This window comes from Lissotriton vulgaris, chromosome 11 (assembly GCF_964263255.1).
Source record: "Lissotriton vulgaris chromosome 11, aLisVul1.2, whole genome shotgun sequence".
Taxonomy (NCBI): Eukaryota; Metazoa; Chordata; class Amphibia; order Caudata; family Salamandridae; genus Lissotriton; species Lissotriton vulgaris.
In genome coordinates, this window is record NC_141699.1 from 668784013 (window position 1) to 668800845 (window position 16833).

A 16833-nucleotide genomic window follows, 5' to 3' on the forward strand; every position below is an offset into this window, starting at 1 on the left:
TGGGTGCAGGGTCAGGGGCCTGGTGGAGAGCGTTGGGTGGGTGGGTGCAGGGTGAGAGGCCTGGTGGGGAGCTTTGGGTGGGCGGGTGCAGGGTCAGGGTCCTGGTGGAGAGCGTTGGGTGGGTGGGGGCAGGGTTACAGGCGTTTACTACGTCATCTGATTCAATGCTCCCCAAAAGCAGCACAAGGCCCCCTACCAAGTATTTTTTTGCAGTTTTATATGGCGCAAACTCCACCCGAAGGCATCAGAGCGCTTTACATTAGCACCAGTCGCGTTGCAGACGGACACATTAATTTTTAGGCATGGGGAGACCATCATGCTTTTGAAATGGTGCCATTGTTCCAGGTGGCAGCCCCCTCCATTGGGTGGGAAGGGTGCAAGGGGGTGGCCGAGAAGGGTGCAAGGCAGACGGGGAAAAGGGTGCAAGGCAGAGAGGAGAAGGGTGCATGGTAGAGAGGAGAAGGGTGCATGGTAGAGAGGAGAAGGGTGCAAGGCAGAGAGGAGAAGGGGGCAAGGCAGAGAGGAGAAGGGGGCAAGGCAGAGGGGAGAAGGGTGCAAGGTAGAGAAGGGTGCAAGGAGGAGGGGAGAAGGGTGCACGGCAGAGAGGAGAAGGGAGCCTGGTAGAGAGGAGAAGGGTGCATGGTAGAGAGGAGAAGGGTGCAAGGCAGAGGGGAGAAGGGTGCAAGGTAGAGAAGGGTGCATGGAGGAGGGGAGAAGGGTGCACGGCAGAGGGGAGAAGGGTGCAACGGGGAGGGGAAGAAGGGTGCAAGACAGAGGGGAGAAGGGCGCAAGACAGAGGGGAGAAGGGTGCAAGGTAGAGAGGAGAAGGGCGCAAGACAGAGGGGAGAAGGGTGCAAGGTAGAGAAGGGTGCAAGGCAGAGAGGAGAAGGGTGGAAGGCAGAGGGGAAAAGGGTGCAAGGCATAGAGGAGAAGGGTGCATGGCAAAGAGGAGAAGGGTGCATGGTAGAGAGGAGAAGGGTGCAAGGAAGAGGGGAGAAGGGTGCAAGGTAGAGAAGGGTGCATAGTAGAGAGGAGAAGGGTGCATGGTAGAGAGGAGAAGGGTGCAAGGCAGAGGGGAGAAGGGTGCAAGGCAGAGGGGAGAAGGGTGCAAGGCAGAGAGGAGAAGGGTGCAAGGCAGAGGGCAGAAGGGTGCAAGGCAGAGGGGAGAAGGGTGCAAGGCAGAGGGGAGAAGGGTGCAAGGCAGAGGGGAGAAGGGTGCAAGGCAGAGAGGAGAAGGGTGCAAGGCAGAGAAAAGAAGGGTGCAAGGCAGTGGGGAGAATGGTGCAAGGCAGAGGGGAGAAGGGTGCAAGGCAGAGGGGAGAAGGGTGCAAGGCAAAGGGGAGAAGGGTGTAAGGCAGATGGGAGAATGGTGCAAGGTAGAAAAGGGTGCAAGGCAGAGGTGGAGTAGGGTACAAGGGGGAGGGGGAGAAGGGTGCAACGTGGAGGGGGAGAAGGGTGTAAGGCAGAGGGGGTAAGGTTGCAAGGAGGATGGTGATGAAGTTAAAAATGTGCCCCCCCCCCCGAAAACATTTCTGCGGATGCCCATGATCAGAGCCCACCTCACGTAAACTTCCTAACGTAAACTTCTTGTAACGCCACAGACCTCCTTGAGCCTTTCTCTAGCCTGGTTACTTTTAGTGGGAGTGCTTTATGCATTGAGATGTACTTTATAAGATCTTTGTGATTGCAAATAAAGTTTTATGACAGTGATGGCTACTCTCTGAATCCTTCATCACGTCTAGACGTGATTCTTCATGTAGACACGTGGTTCCCAAAGAGTGCGCCGCCACACCCCGGCGCGCGGGTAAAAAAATGGTGGGGAGCCACAGCCAACTGCCAATTAGGTCAAGGGAGCCACGGGTCAAAAAAGTTTGGGAACCACTGGGCTAGCCCCTGAGCAGGTACCGACTTTGGCGCCAGGTAAGATGCCTAAATATGAGTCACACATGTCTAGCTCCAGGCCAAAAGGGGCCAAGGATATTGAGCACCAGGAGAGTGGGGAGGCCCACACAAAAATGGTGTCCACTGGGGTCGAGGCCATGGAGCCTCATGAATGGGGGGAGGCCCGTTTAAAGATGGAGTCTATTGTGGTCAAGGCCGCAGAGCCTCATGACAACGGGGAGGTCCGTTTAAAGAAGAGAGCTTCAGTTGCAAGGCCCGCCTAAGGCAACAACGTTTGTGCGGGACGCTGGCACTGGTACTGCAGACTTGATCTGTCTTTTACACTCGTGACGTAGAGAGTATATGACACAAAAACGGCACTCGGTCCAGGCGTGGTAGTAGGCGCAATCATCAAGAAAAGATTGTCGGAAATGCTGGCCCGAACACCGGTAAATAATGGATAATTTAAGCTGCGGGATGCAGCCAACATATTCCCGTAGATTAAACGAATTCACAAATTTGGATAGAGCGTGCAACATGGTTTTGGCAGGAGTGCCTCGTAACAATGTTTTGTTCAGTTTCAGATACAGTTGGATAAGGCTTTTGAAACGTCATTGAGTTCGGGTTCTATTATTTTATTCAGCAGGTGGCAAGATTTATTTTAACGCATACAAAACCGAACAGGAACTTACCAAATGTCCATAAAGTGGGCAATGTATTCACCATTAAGGTACGTAATCCTTAGATATTAAATAATTTTATTATAACTACAGTTTTAATATGAAACTAGTCTCATTCTGGACTATTTTCCCATACAGAGAAAAAACTGCAGATAACAGGTACCTTAGAAGAGTGTTGGTCACCTATTATGGGAACACACGTGTGGTTTATAACACAAGTCATGCTTGCAGCATTGGAGTGTGTACCATAGCACATCATGTTATATACCTCACTGTATATCACTGGCTTGAACGTTCATTTTGGTTTACAGTTCACTGGAATTAAACAATTCATCTGGGTGGTAGTGGCAACTGACGTTTAAGGGTACTACGGTGTGCCGCAGCATGTTAAATGTAAATACTGTGTGCCAAAAGACTCATTAACACTGTTTAATGGTTCTCGGTATTAAGTACAATATGGTTTGCGAACAAGGACTGCTTGAAACTGAGTACAGACTTTCACCTGAAAACAAAATGGTGACACTATCTCAACTCTAGTTCCCAAAGGAGAATCATCATCAACTGCTCCCTCATCTCCGCCACCTTCCCGGAAAGCTGGAAACACGCCGAACTCAGCGCCCTTCTGAAAAAACCCACAGCTGACCCCACCGAACTCAAAAACTACCGCCCCATCTCGCTCCTTCCATTCCCGGCAAAAGTCATCGAGAAAGCTGTCAACAACCAGCTCGCCGCCTTCCTCGAAACCAACAAATCCCTCGACTCCTCACAGTCCGGCTTCCGAGCCAAACACAGCACTGAGACCGCACTCATCGCAGCAACAGACGACATTCGAACTCTACTGGACAATGGAGACACAGTCGCCCTCATTCTCCTCGACCTCTCCGCAGCCTTCGGCACAGTCTGTCATAGCACCCTGTTACAACGCCTCAGAAACATCGGAATCCAAGGAAAAGCACTGGAATGGATCACCTCGTTCCTTGCCGGAAGAACCCAGAGAGTCCGCCTCCCACCATTCAAGTCAGAGGCCACTGATGTCATTTGCGGCGTACCACAAGGTTCTTCACTCAGCCCCACCCTCTTCAACATATACATGAGCCCCCTCGCAACCATCGCATGCCAACACAACCTCAACATCATCTCCTACGCTGATGACACTCAACTGATCCTCTCACTCACCAAAGACCCTAACACCGCCAAAACCAACCTACATGAAGGAATGAAAGAAGTAACCGAGTGGATGAAGTCCAGCCGTCTGAAACTGAATTCCGACAAAACAGAAGTCCTTATCTTAGGTACCTCCCCCTCCGCCTGGGACGACTCTTGGTGGCCAGAGTCCCTTGGAAAAGCACCCATCCCGACAGACCACGCACGGAACCTGGGCGTCATTCTAGACTCCTCACTCTCGATGACCAGACAAGTCAACGCCGTTTCATCATTTTGCTTCAACATTCTTCGCATGCTCAAAAAAACATTTCGCTGGATCCCCACCGAAACTAGAAAAACGGTCACCCACGCACTGGTTACAAGCCGCCTGGACTACGGAAACACCCTATACACCGGCACCACCGCGAAACTTCAGAAAAAACTCCAAAGCATTCAGAACGCTTCAGCCAGACTCATACTAGACATCCCGCGCAAAGACCACATTTCTGGCCACCTGAAAAACCTCCACTGGCTCCCCGTCAATAAGAGGATAACATTCCGCCTCCTAACCCACGCACACAAAGCACTTTACGAACTCGGACCTGAATGCCTCACCACACGACTTTCCTTCTACACCCCCTCCCGCCAGCTACGCTCCTCCAACCAAGCCCTTGCTGCTGTACCTCGCATCAACAAAACCACCATGGGAGGAAGATCCTTCTCCTACCTGGCGGCTAAAACCTGGAACTCACTTCCCATTCACCTTCGCCTCACTCAGAACCACCTAGCATTCAGAAAGCAACTTAAAACCTGGATATTCGACAAGTAACTCCCCACCCTTCTCCAAGCGCCTTGAGACCCTCTGGGTATGTAGCGCGCTATATAAATCAATTGAATTGAATTGAATTGAATTGTCTACAAGGGACACCTCATTCACACGTAAATGCAGCCACTGCACATCAACACGGATGTTTTGTAAAAATGACTATGCTACTAGTAAGTAAGGTTCACTTGCATACTGATCTTGTATTCCTTCTCTCCTCTTGTGCTTTGTCCCTTTAAATTTGCAGGCTATAATTTGGCAAGTGCGCATGTGCACAGACATACACACATACACATGAGGATGGCAAGAGGTGACGCTTGAGGCTGCAATCAGACTATAATGTTTGATCATGCAGTGAAATAGCCCCAAAGTTCACATATACGATCAATTACCAAAGTGTCTCTAGTGCTGTGATAAGTATGGTTTTCCATAAAAGTTAGTAGACTGGGAGAAAACGCCACTTTTTTTCATGTGTGGGGCTAATGCCTTTAAATCTTTGGAGCACTTTAGATCAAGTTGAAACAACACATGAAACATCATATGCTTGGCTCCTCTCCTATCAGATGTGGATTTAGAGGGGGGCAACTTTTTAAATTCATGCACTTTCAAAAATGTTTTTTTCGATTGCGCCCTGTTTCTAAGACAACTTCAGTAGTGAAATATGTGAATGGTTGTTTGATTCAAGAAACAAAATCTGCAAACATTTTTTTTTAGTGACAAACACTTCTAAATAGTAATGCCTACACTGTGGTGGTGAGCAGCGAGAATTTACAGGTGTGCAAATGGTCAGAGGATGGTTTTAAGCAAAAACTCAGAATCTCATTATATAAATGAGTGTCTATTGATCTAAAATAAATAGACGTTTGCTAACTGCATTGTGTGTGGTCATTATATGGTTCCGTTTGGGATTGGGCAAAGGTACATACTTAGCAAAGTTTCAAAGAAATTAAACTCATGTCTTAGTTGATGTCCTTTGGAAAGACTTTTGGGTTTCATACTGCAATCTCCCCTCCACATCCAGCAGTTTGTAAACCAGCCCACAATGTCCACCCAAAAAATCTGTATAGAAACAGTGACAACAAGTTGCTTGTGCTACAACCAATTCATTACCCGATGCCCTTAGCACATATACAACATTTTGATTGGGCGGATGGTCTCTAAACCTCAATCCCTTAGTATAGTCATCAAACAGCATCCCCTACTGGTAGTATGGACCTTTGATAGTCAACTTGAAACGTTGACGGAGAGCGAGCTTTCAGAAGTCACTGACATTTCAATAAAGCAATTCAATTCTATAATAACGATAAAGAGGATGGTATGCAACTAGAAAACTCTATTTTCGGATTTTTTGTTTAATAAAATCATCAAAATTAACAAGGATAACTTAAAGATATGATCACAGGCAAGAAATTAAGTTACTCATGCATCCTGAATCAAGATATTGTAAAGTGGTAGAATTCAAATTTTCAATATGTAAAGAATACAAATTATCCAAATTGAGTGTTCCATGAAGAAACTAGTTCTAGCTATATATTACGAAATGAAATTACAAAAAGGGATAAAATATGAATATTGTATACACAGAGGGTGGGGCCCAAATTATGCTGCTCCAATGTCAATTAATTAAAGCATAATAAACTCATGTCATGGTAATTACAATCTTTCTTATTTTATCATCTCTTCAGGGATCTGAGAGTTGATCAAGCAGAGCTAGTTCCATGCTTGATGGTGCATATTTCCTTGTGTGCACCTTTCCAATTGTTGACTTCTTTAGTTTGCAAGGAGTTCCGATTTTTGCCTTTTCCTTCACCTGCATTCTTTAGGATGGAAATAGTGCCAGGCAACTTTCAATACTGAGTAGATACTGCCTCTCACTGCCTTTCGCAAAACCTCACTTATGAAACCCAACAAAGGTGAAATTTGTCTGGGGTTGCTTGAATTCCCTAGTATAGTTTGGACCTTTCTTTGCAGTAGGGGTTAGTAATGATTTGCATATGGCTCATCTTTGTCTGTAATGGCACTGATGAGCTAAAAACTGTTGAGAGGCAGACCAGTTTAATTCCCAGGGGTTTAAGAGGGTGTGTGTGAGGAACGGGCTGTAATGAATACAAATTATAGGATATTTTAAATGCAAACTGTTGCACTGGAAAAACAATGAAAATCTTAAGGTGCAGAATTAATTACATTTTTTATGTGCAAATTCTTCAACAGTGGTGGGCGATTCTATGGATATTCATCACAGTGGTAAAGGCAGTTTGCACTATTGTACAACAGTGGTAGCCAGGAGTGGCTCCTCCGTTATGGCAGAGAAGCATCACACCCCTAAGCACCCCTGCTGAAAGCCAGAAGAGGCAAAGGACAAAAAATAAAATGATAATAAAACATTTTATTATCATTTTATTTTTCGTCCTGCAGGCTGTGAATGTGAGCCGAGGGAGGGTCGTGGCTACCCACACTGACGCTGCAGCACCAGGGAGGAGGGGGGAGTGGTGGGCACCGCCAAGTGCGTATGACGGTTTGCCCGGCAATCTGCGGCCAGCAAAACCATCATGCGCACTCGGCTTGGCTCCACTCCAGCTGTGTTGCACAGCTTGGGGGAAGAAACCAACTCAGGTTCTCAGTCTATGTCTGAGCGCCGAATCGAGGCGCTCAGACCAATGCCAGCACTGCTCACATGCTGAGAGTAGTATTCCCAGCATGACAGCAGCGCCGGGATTGGGCGTTGGGAGGCTGAGCAGTGTGCAGCAGTTCCTTGACGGGACACAAACACCTGGAGCAAGTCAGATGCCATCGGAGCAGGTAAGGGAAATGTATTTAAAATTCTTTTAGTTTTTGTTTGTGTTCCCCCTACACCCACCCCACCACTTCCCAAAATGAGTCGCTGCCACTGGTGGTATCCTGCACATTAGGAAATTGATCAGCACAGCTTAGTGGCAGCAATTTCAGAAAAGATAAACCAGCTCATTAATGATTTTTAGGATTTGACATAATTGCCTATGAAACCACAGAGATGCTAGCCCCTAAGTTAACAAAAAATAGGGCACCATCTTGGACATTAAGAGCCCGATTTCTATGGTGGTGGTATATATACTATGTATACCACCATCATGAAGGTCTGCCTGCCTCTCCTTCAGTTTGGCTCCATCACCACCATAGCCAAACCACTCGAATGGCCCGAAGGACTAAGGGTTGTCGGAGGAATGGCTATAAGTCACCCTACCCGATAACGGTAGGCAGATGTTTAGCCATGTATTTACTTTCCGTCACTGCTAGACAAGTGGTGGCAGTGAAGGACTGTAAAAAAACAAATAATGCCCCACCCCACCATGTGAGATGACTCCCATCCTGAGGGGAGAATTACTTTTTGCATTTTCAAAAAGAAAATCCCATTTTGGGATTTACTTTTTTAAATAAAAAAATGAATACTACCAGAACATGAAGACGATAGTTCGGATGAGGAGTTATAAGATGTATATTGGGAATGTGTTATATAGTTATCCAAAGAGCCAACCGGAACTCACCAGAGAATCGTAGTCATTAGTCAAGATTTTGTATGGGGGATATATATGCTATCTGTATTTTGTATTTATATGTAACCTGATTTATTTGCCTATATTTCACATGAAAATAAAAAACAGAATTAAAAAAAAAATGAATACTGTTTGGTGCAGGGTTGTGCCATGCTGATATAGCCCTGCACCAAACAGCAAAATTCATTGACAGGAACGGCCATGACAGCAATTCCTGCCAATGCTTTATAAATGACTATTTGCTTGGCTATAAATGAGTCCCAAAATTCTTAATGATGCATATATGTTTTTGTTCTACTGGTGTTACTGAAATAGAATTAATGAGGATAACTGAATGACAGCAAACATGAGTAGTGCCGATTTTGGGCTTGATGCCTTTTTTCTTTCCCCAAGAACTTGATTCCATCCTTATTATGGTATGTCCATCTTCTTTCAATGTGTGCTTAGTTTTCCAAATGTCCATCTTGATATTGTTCTTAGTCACATTAATCATTGTCACCACAGCATTTCACAGTAGATTCTCTGGTGCGGACTGGGTACTTTGAGTATTTAACTGGGCAATTTGGGTCAGGGAGTTATGTTTCAGGCTACAATGGGATTGGCTAATTCTGAAAGAAGCTGAAAGGTTGTCTCCGAGATCATCTGGTAGAGATGGATTCATGATACAGTTATTACTGCGAGATATTGTCATTTCATTTGTGTGGAAAAGATTAGGGTGTTGTTTGGTGCAGGGCTGGTTTATGAATCAAGAGATGAAGGCTTGATAAAACGGATTTATAGATGAAAAATCTAAATAAACTTGGTATATAGAGGTATCTGGCGTGGTAATTTCACTTTTTGATGCACTTCCTTCATAATGTATCCACACGCCTGAATTCCCAGCTTGAGCTTCCGCCACTAGCCACCTGACTGTTTCACAACGGTGACTATAGTTGACATGGGCTCTATGCCATAATAGCCAAATGTTTTCTTTTCTTCCAGCTGCTTGCTTTCAAATACAAATCTGAGGTCACCACAGCCTGTGGACAATAAAAGATCACATTTAGTGAAACAAGCAATAAACATAAGTATCTCTGAATGCAATAATTGTGTTCTCTTACTGTGTACAGTGATCCTTTAGGTGGTAACTAACCCTACATCTTTATTTAACTAATAGCTAAATAATAGCCATACTTCACTCTCCTGAGACCTTTTAATAATGTTTTTGAGATCTTAGGGAGCATAAACATAACTTAGAATTTTTTTGAACTGAAGCCTGAGTCACCATGTTTCTTTTCTTATCTTCTGATTGCTTACATTGACATACAACTGGTCCCTGACACTCTGTCATTATATTTGCTAGCAAAGAAGCATGATGGTCAGGGAATGGTCTACAATGCCTTGGCAGTGTAACAACGCTACATTTCACTGTTAATTGTAAAAATTAGATAAAAGCAAACGTGCAGCGCGCAAATAAACTATATTTTTAAAACCTGTAAATATCAAAGAATAGTATTTGGGTGAAAACCACAGTATGTTCAGAGACTAAAAATGGTATACAACTGCATAAAGTAATATGGAAATGGGAGGAGTTAAAATACCTAGCTCCAGAAACAGCTTAACAAATAGCTAGGACTCTGTTTCAGGCCCCCACCTTTTTAGTGACCCCTTTATTAGGGTGACTGATGGCTATTGCTATCTGTATTGTGAATTACCTGAGTGTGAATACTGTTCTTTAAGCTGCCACAAGTAATGTTTTTCTTCTGACTGAGCGAGTGAAAATTGCACTGGTTTGCCCCAATCTATATGCAATGTGTCAGCTACTAAATAAAAACAGATGCCGCCTTATTGAGCCTCTTTACACCAAGCACTACAAACCCAATAATTCTTATCAGTGAAAACTATTGGCTTTGTCAATGATTTTTTGGTAGACAATTGCGATGCGGATACATGCATCTTTGGCAGCCATCTTTGAATGGATTTGTTCACATAATATGACCTCATGATTTCTTGGTGCTCACTTCACAAGCCTGGACTAGTGCACTTTCAGGCGGTCATCCTGAAATGGGTAAAAACCCGTTTCAAGATTGACCACCACCAATAGCACGCCAAACACACTTTTTAGGTCAAGGTAATATCCGGTCTTCCGAAGGCAGAACCGGAAGTACCGAGATTTTATGTTTCTTAGAGTGGACCAACCCTGATCTCTTTATGTTGGTTTCCTGTTCAGATTACCAGGAAGCCTTCTGCTGCACCAGTTTTCATATCCACAGGTTTCCTTTTGGCTAGACTCTTTTAAATGTTTTGTCTTTAATTTCTGTGTGCCTAGATCAAATTGTTAAATTATATTTTTCTCCACATTATGCACTTGTTACTGCAACCGTTCTTTTTGTAATTATTCTTTTAACATTAGACAGTCAACTACCATTGATTTCACCCTCTGCTGACTCCACATAGGGTTATTCTGCAGCTGTATAGTGGTTTCAGTGCACAGCAGAGCTTTCAGTCTCAGAGGGTTGAAGTACTGATTGGCAGCTTGAAACTGTTGATCTCTTAAAGACCCTAGCAAAGGGGTATATTGTATTCACGCTACTCTTAAATAGTTTTTGAACAATGATTGTAATTTTTTTTTTGCTTCCTTCACCTCTTAATGGGAGTTTATTGCTAGCACTTCCTCACCTGCTTAAATATGCAGCATCATACATAGAAATATGGGACATCAAGAATCACTTTTTTTGTTGCTCAGGATAAAATTTGGATTAAAGGCTAACACAATGTTTTTTGTACATAAGAGCATAGTCTGGAAATCGGAAGCAAGAGTGCTTGTTTGTGTCAGAAAGATTCAATACACGTCACTGGCACACATCTTAGATTGGTCTGCATCTTCATGCCCAATACCTGGTCAGGATGTTTCATCTCAACCCCTGCGTCTGTGGCTGGCTCCTGCATTTGGATCTTTCGGTATGAACGTCATTAATGAAGGCCATGACTCCTTCCACAAAGAGAGCCTGTGGCTACAAGTGGAGGATATGTTGTGACCAGAGAAATACGCTATTTCCTTCCCCTGATAGAATAACTTTTATTTTAAAGAACTGCCGGCGCGTGGCTAAACCAGGCCTCCAATCTAATTCAGTATCTACCTATATGCCATTTCATTTTTAATGAGGCTCAGAAATCAATACATTTACTTACTTGATGTGACAGATGAATTTGAAGAATTTTTAGAAACATCCCTTTTCCTCTCATTACAGGTCAGTCCCCGCTTCACAGTTGTGACTTTGAATGCATCGTTTTAAATAATGTTCTTTAAAGAAATTAACTTGACTAATTTATAGTTGCTGTTGCATTTGGAATTATGAGATAGATGTGTGCTCATTCTGAAGATTGTGCTTATACTATCTGTTAGACCTGGTATCATTGGCGTGAGTCTCCCTTCCATTTTTAGGTCGAGGTAATATCCGGTCTGCCGAAGGCAGAACCGGAAGTACCGAGATTTAATGTTTCTTAAAGTGGACTATTTGTCCCGCCTCTGTTTTTGCCTCTCTCCCATTTGCTGGCTTCCTAAACGGAGGCCAGCCATTGGAGGAGAGAGCTGTCCCTCCGAATAGGCTCCATCCTTTTCGGATTTGGAGGTGTGTTCGGTGTTCTTCTTTCCACTTTTAGGCCACGCCCATTCTGAGAACACCGAACACGCCCCCAATCCGAAAAATTTGGAACGTTGTGTCCGCCATTATTTTTTTGTTGTCTTCCCATGAGGATCGTCTCGCTTTTGCCGTGATGCAAGGACCGGCAGGTAAGCCATATTGTTTTTTTTCCTTACATTCTCTCTTCCGCCGTCAGCTTTCCTTCGTCCAGCTCTGCCCCCCCCTCCCTCCGCCCGCAGCTCCTTCGTCCAGGTCTGAAACCCCCCTTCCCTCCGCCCGCAGCTCCTTCGTCCTGCTCTGCCCCCCCTTCCTTCCGCCCGCAGCTCCTTCGTCCTGCTCTGCCCCCCCTCCCTCCGCCCACAGCTCCTTCGTCCAGCTCTGCCCCCCCACTTCCCTCCGCCCGCAACTCCTTCGTCCAGCTCTGCCCAACTTCCCTCCGCCCGCAGCTCCTTCGTCCTGCTCTGCCCCCCTTCCCTCCGCCCGCAGCTCCTTCGTTGGTTGTAAACAAACTGATTGTAAATTAGAGCTTTGTTGTGAGTGGCGTGTAAAGGACTGTGGGGTAACCTATATCCCCGTTTCGATACCAAGCTGCCTGAATGACTCAATCTTGTTTCACTCTACAAGTACTGAAGGATTTTCTAATCACATTTGTACCAATGGTGGGTAAAGCTGCTTCAGGCTCCGGCATCAGCTCAGTGCTTTAAGACATGAAATTAATTATACTTCACTTTTTATGCCTTTGAACCACTATTTAAGAAAGAGGTAGAAAGCTCTACTTATAACGCATACACAAATATCTACAACAATACAACTGTGCCTTGATAAGCCCATTCTTGTTGAATTACTGCATTGTTAATTTGGTATGTACAGCTATAAAGTACTTTACCTGCGCATGTTCTAATACATTATGAAAAATGTGTTCAAAGTTGAAATCATTCAATGTATAAGATTTTTCTTTTGAATTTTCAGCTTAGCCTTCAAAAACGGCCTGTTATAAACAGCCCAATGTCGAAGTCAGCCGTTGTTACAGACACTAGTCGTGTCATTTGTATTGTCAGTCTTTTAGCTATCGGGATTTCAGCAGAGGTCACAATTATTTCTTATCGAGATATGCCAGTTGTGGTCGACCAGCTGATTTGTGACCAGAATATTATGAAAACATCATTTTTTAGACAGTGTCAAGACTGAAAAAAAGTAAATTGAGATTTGCTGGAAAACAATGTTTCCAAATAATTATGTCTTCGTATTCGTAGAGGCCTCCCACCCCCATTTTAAAGACTGCACAGGAGGCCTCCCACCCCTCACCCCCTTTTAAAGGCTGCACACAGAGAATGCGGTCATTTATACAGAACTCCCTGAAACATGTATGTGGCTGCCTGAGAAGAGAGCCTGTGCCTCTCAAAGCATCTATGAGTTCACGTTAGGTTTATATGTTTCTAAAAGCCTCCTACTGTCCTGCTGCAGGACAATCAAGGGTGGAGATCCTCGCAGAGCCCATTTTACGGTAGTGTTCTGTAGTACTGATCAGGCCCGGTTCTAGAGGGTGGGCCGGGTGGGCCAGGCCCTCCCAAACATGAGCCTGGCCCACCCAAACATGAACCTTGGCCATGGCAGTGACATCAGCAAGGCCGACAGAAAATGGCCACTGCAATTTAAAACGTTCTCTGAATGTTATTTTCTTTCTTTCTTTCTTTAGGAGTTGTGTGATTGGGCCTGGGCTCGCTCCCCCAATCACGTATCTGCATCTCCTATTAGAAAGGTGGGCTGTGTCCCCGCTCACTCATGCAGGTACAATAGGGGCAGTGCCAAGGTGACAAATCCTTTCGTTGGCACTGGATTTGTGTACCGTTCTGCTGCGTGGATATTTCATTCTTTTCAGCACTGGCTCCTGTGAAGAGGAGCTTGTTTATGCAGGTTCATTTTCCTGACCCATTGAGCTGCTCAGATCGGGCTCTGACAGAGTTTGTAAGGAGCAGGTAAGAGAATGTGTGGCTATTGTTGCGTTTTTTTTTTCATCTGTGAGCAAGACATACTTTGTGTGCTATGTATATTTTATTTAAATCGTTTGTTTAAATTGTTGGTATCATTATCATGACTTGTTCTGCCAAGGAGGCACCACAACTAATAAAATGTCCAGATAACTCTAGGGATTAATGATCCTGCTGGAGAGCAATCTTTTGTCTGTTTGTAGTTTTTAAATGCAGAAAAACTGTAGTTAACGTGGATAGCTCAGTGGGGGACTGCCTTTGTCACAGAGATCCTTTGATTACTTGCAGTTCAGAAGTTACAATCGTACCATAGGACAGTCACCTATGGACTGTCATCAAAGACCTGCATTCAAACCAGAGTGGTATAATTCAGTGGTTCCCAAACTTTTTCAACCCGTGGCTACCTTGACCAATTGGCCATTGCCCGTGGCTCCCCAATGTTACTTTTTTGCAGGGTGGGGGGATGTAAGCTTGGCTTTGGGAGTACTTGCATTTTTAGGTCTCGCCTGTCGATGCGCATGCGCATCGAGCAAGCGAGACTATAGGGGCTCATCCACTCTTTATCCAACTGCAAGGAATCGTGGCGATTCCTTGCAGTGCCCGTGACTTTTAAGGTCAATGCGCATGCGCATTAAGCTTATGCGCATGCGCATTGACCTTAAAAGTCACGGGCGCGTGCACGTCCGTGTTTGTTTACCCTTGCCTACTCTCTCTCTCTCCCCTCTCCGCCCCCGTTCCGCCCCCTCCCCTTCCCGCCGTGTCGCATTTCTCCTCCCCCCTCCCCTCTCTTCCCTCCGGCTTTTTTTTTTGTTTTTGTTTATTTTACCCGCCGATTTAGTGACAACAGATGCCTGCACTGTCTTTGGCAGATCATGCCTGCACTCTGATTTGAAAGCCTGTATTTTATTAGCTAGGTCTCCTCTCCTCCTCCCGAGGTCTGACTCAGGCTCCATGGCAAACAACTGTTCTTAAGCTCTCTGCCAAGACGTACACTTTGGCTGGATCCTGCATTTACGGCATACTGAAGCTCGCCCCGAAAGCATGATACCGACGGGCCCAACCTGTAATCTTCAGACACTGCTAATCATGGTAAATACCTTCTCCCGTCGATGGAGCGGCCTCCAACACAAAGCCGCCGCAACCTCTCAGGAAACAAAGCGGCCAGTAATCCCGCCATGCAATATACTACTGCGCCCGCACCAATTAATGAACGCGACCGAACAGTCTCTGGCATGCGGCTGGTTGCAGGAGCCCTTGGGTAACGTTGCTGAGGGCACCAAGCGCACGTGAGAAGCGTCGGCCATGTTTATTATCCCAGTAAGAAGGCAGTTGTGCACATTTCACGTTAGAGGATGCCCTGGGACAGTACCCAATATGCTGAACCATTTAATAGCCCTCACGGCAGGACTTTACTAACTAGCGTTAGCTGTGAGATTTATCTGGGGGGAGATGATTGGGCCTTTCGTGCCTGGCACAGCACTGAGCTGTTTTTTTCCCTCTTTGTCCTTCTGTTGCACTCGGTGTTTGTGCGTTTTAAATAACTGAGGCAAACATGTATCTTTCATGCAGCCCCTCGTGCTATTTAGTGCCCTCCGTGCATAAGCTTGTGCGACTTCACTGCAACAATGCACACGAGCAGAAAATGAATGGGAGCACTTGTGACTAGTTCATCTGGCATCAACTCACAAAACACCACAGTGTATACCGTACTTTAAGATCATCGTAGATCTTTACCACTCAAGAGAGGCTGGTTTTGTGGACCACTGGCAATCACCCATCGTGTCGCCCCCGTTCCGCCCCCTCCCCTTCCCGCCGTGTCGCATTTCTCCTCCCCCCTCCCCTACGGCTTTTTTTTGTTTATTTTACCCGCCGTGTCTCCGATCCTTTCGCTCTCCTCCCCCCTCCCCTCTCTTCCCTCCGGCTTCTTTTTTGTTTCCCCAGCACACTTCATTTTTACCATCAAATAGCACATTTAGTGACAACAGATTGCACTCTCCATATACACGAGGTGCAGGAGGTAATGTGCTCTGCAGACATGCCAAATAAATTTGTCCACACCCACTCTCCCCTGCACTTACATTTCTCCACCCCCTCCCCTCTCTTCCTTCCGTCTTCCTGCCGTGTCGCACCTCTCCCCTCTCCGCCCCCTCCCCTCCCCGCCCCCTCCCCTGCACGCCGTGTTACAATGCTGCATTCGGGCGCCCCCTCTGCTTCCTCCCCCCACCTTGCTTTGATCTCCATGTCGGAGCCGGCTCCAATGGCGAGCAGAAATATCTGTGCTTCTGATGGCCGCGATGGAGACAACAATGACGCGATTAAACCCCAAACCGCACAGGAATGTCACCCCCGGCCCTCATCTAATCCTGCCTGGCTGACGGCCATTACTTGACTACCCGAACACGGCTATGGTCATGAGCCGTGCCTCCCCTACTCTCCTCCCCCCTCCTCCTCTCCTCCCCTGCCTGCCTGCCGCTAGTTTCCATTCGCTGCTCCTTTCTCGTCTCCCTGGCCCCACCGCCCTTCGATGTGAAAGTCCTCCCCCCCCCCGCCCCCCGTCCCCTCCTCGCTCACCCTCATCTCCACCTTGTTAATATACCTTCTATATCCCCTTTTCGCCCTTCGCTCCTAGCTGCCTCCTGTAGTCCCCGAAGCACCTCATCCCGGTAGAAAGCCTCGGAACAAGTACGATGCCGCACGCCACGGTAACAGCTCAAGCCACAGTAAGACACGTTACATCGGGGGCAGGTATAGCGCGAAGGGACTGTCATGCACAGGGCACACGGGCCACCCCCTATAGGGGAGGACATCCCTTCAAAATTAGGAGCGCGATTATTAACGGCAGGCTCCATTACTCATCAGTCCTTCCTCAAAAGTTTTGTATTAATGGCACAGCTGCTCATGGAATATTGAGCCAGTCACAAACACAGTAGCAAAGCATATTTAATTACGCACAATGACAGCAAATCGGATAGCCGGACAGTGAGCGCTCGCTCTACCACAGCCAATCACAAACGCTTTCAGTTTTATAGTACTCCCCGAGCCACATGGATTGTGTCTTACTCGATCTGAATGGATTGCAGATAGAGGGAAGGCGCGGTTGAGGAGAGGCTAAAGTTGAAGTTGATAACCTGTGACGGCCGCTTCGAAATGCTCTTGATTGCATAA

The 16833-nt window shown here is 46.1% G+C and overlaps 1 long non-coding RNA gene across 1 annotated transcript in view; it reads right to left on the reverse strand.

Moving 5' to 3' along the window:
• Positions 1–5863: 5863 nt before the first annotated feature.
• The window catches only part of LOC147683310 (uncharacterized), a 52253-nt gene continuing 41283 nt past the window's right edge, over positions 5864–16833 (reverse strand). Inside the window, exon 2 of the long non-coding RNA XR_015300938.1 lies at positions 5864–9076. This is a non-coding gene — a long non-coding RNA (uncharacterized LOC147683310). The remainder of the gene's footprint in view (positions 9077–16833) is intronic.